The sequence below is a fragment of the Pteropus alecto genome, unplaced genomic scaffold (genome assembly GCF_000325575.1).
Source record: "Pteropus alecto unplaced genomic scaffold, ASM32557v1 scaffold98, whole genome shotgun sequence".
Taxonomy (NCBI): Eukaryota; Metazoa; Chordata; class Mammalia; order Chiroptera; family Pteropodidae; genus Pteropus; species Pteropus alecto.
The window spans coordinates 5,923,866-5,925,999 of record NW_006443570.1 but is presented as its reverse complement, the minus strand read 5'-3'; the positions used below and the strand labels follow the sequence as shown (position 1 = coordinate 5,925,999).

Genomic DNA, 2,134 nt, shown 5'->3' with positions numbered 1-2,134 from the left:
CCTATCACGTAAAGCGGGTTCGTGCCCAAGCTGGTCTCCACGGCCGGCTTCGCAGACACCCCACTCCTCGGTGAGTTGCACTTTAACTTCCTTATAATAGGTTGAGAGTGCAGGCCCCACAGTTTTGAGGGGAAGGCGGTGCCTCAACTGGTGTTTTTCCTGGAATTGGTCCGGCGAGCAAAGGAGAGAGGGGAAGGTTAGCCGATGGGCGTTTCATTCATTGCTCCTCTTTCTTCCCCTCCCACCTTTCCCTCCCCCTAGACTTTCTCTCCGCTTTTCCCAGTGCAAGTTTGACGTCGGTTTCCAGGATACCAGACAGCCAATCAGCAGGTTGCTAGGGGAGAAGCGTAGCCAATCAGGCGTCGTTGCTACCTCTGAGTAATATTTTTAGCGGAGAGGGACGCTAGGTTCCACTCCCAATGTTAACTTCGTGTATTTCTCTGAGGCAGGTTGTGAAAAAGGGCGCTTGCCCGCCCCCCATGAGTCCCTCTCTCTCCCCCCTCCCTATTTACCCAGACATAGTTCATCCGAAAATTATCTTAAACTCACATTACAGGAAGGCACCGTGCGTATTATGTGCATTTATATTTTAAAGTTGGCACTTGAAATACATGCATGCATATATAGGTATATACATATACACGTATGTATACTTAGTACATATGTATACTTAGATACGTTCGCAATTTGGCATGGAGGTCTGGGTTGGGACATTTGGAATAAAATGTAATTCTCCCTAGTCTCACGCCACCACTACGTTCGAGTTGCTGCGGGGGAGGGCTGATGTGGAATGCCTAGGCAGTTAAACTGTCACCTGGGCGGGAGGTGTGGCCAGGTGGTTTTCCTTCCCCACCCCCAACCTGACACGGCAGCTTTGGGTTCTGTAGTTGCCACTCTCTGGATGGCAGTTAGCCTAGGCCCCTGAGGTGATTAATATTCAATTAATTGGGTGCACGAGTCCCTGTCACAGTTCTCCCTTTCTCTAGACTCTCCTAGATGCTCATTCACGAGTGGGATTTTCCTCGGCCACAGTCCCACTCGGGTAGGGCACTTTCTGTAAACTCTCCCCTCTCTTTCGGGGACATGGACTCTCCACTCTCTTCTCCCCTGCCGTTTCACCTGCTTCGCTCCCCTCCCCCCTTCTCCCCGGCGCTCTCCGCCTAAACCGAGTGTCAGCCGCCCCACCCCCACCCGTCATCCTTACTGGCGTGTCTTTCCCCCAATCCCTTTCCAACTTTTCTCTTAATTCCGCCCATAGCGACTCCAGGTCGTCGGTTCATTGGCCATCTGCATCCCGAGGGACGTGGTCTTGCCCGGGCCCTCCGCCACCCGTCAGGACCTGGGCTGGAGGGACTTGGCCAATGGCGTCGGGGGGCCGGGCAGGAGCGGAGCCAGCCAGCGAGGCTCCGGCGAGCGGATGGGAGGGAGGGGAGTGGTTACACCGCCCGGAGCTGTGTGACGCGGACGGGCGGGCGCGCGCGCACCCCTAGGGGAGGGGATGGGGGCGGGGAGGAGGGTATAAAACGAAGGCGGGGCGCGCGCCGCGGCAGAAGGAGCGAAGCTCTGGCCCGGCGTGGAGTGGTCGCATTGCGGGGACGCTGGGCCGGGCACCGGGCTGTGTGGGGAAGTGAGCGCGCTCGCCTGACCCGTCCCCGCCACCCCGAGTCAGAGGGGGCGAGCTCCTGAAGCCAGCGCCGAGGCCCCTGTCCTCCGCGCCCTCCGCCCCGCCGCGTCGTGGTGCACTCAGCCAGCGCGCCGCTGCCGAGGCTCCCGTGCCCCCGCCCTGCCACCCCGTCTCCCCCACCCAGCGGCGGGGTCTGTGGTGGAAGCAGCCCCGGAGCAGCCCGTAAGTATCTAGGGACGGCGGGCGGGGTCGGAAGGAGCAGGCGCGTCGTCGAGCCCTTGCCTTCGGTGACGGTGGCATCGCGGCCCCTGCCGTCCGGCCCGAGGCGGCTCCGAGGGGCCCCGGCGCGCCCGGGAGCTGGAGGCAGAGCCGGCCGGCGCTTCGGGCTCGGCCCGAATGACCGGGGAAGGGCGGCCGGGGGTGAGCTGACGGGAATCGGGGGTTGGGGCGCCCGGGAGGAGCGGCGAGCTCGAGGCGAACGCTGGGGTCTGCGGGGCTGGTGGCTGCCGT

At 61.5% G+C, this 2,134-nt stretch overlaps 1 protein-coding gene across 1 annotated transcript in view; it reads left to right on the top strand.

Moving 5' to 3' along the window:
* Positions 1-1,545: 1,545 nt before the first annotated feature.
* Positions 1,546-2,134, top strand: part of TOB1 (transducer of ERBB2, 1) — a 4,062-nt gene continuing 3,473 nt past the window's right edge. Inside the window, exon 1 of the mRNA XM_006924836.2 lies at positions 1,546-1,846. The gene's annotated coding sequence lies outside the window, so the exon portion shown is untranslated. The remainder of the gene's footprint in view (positions 1,847-2,134) is intronic.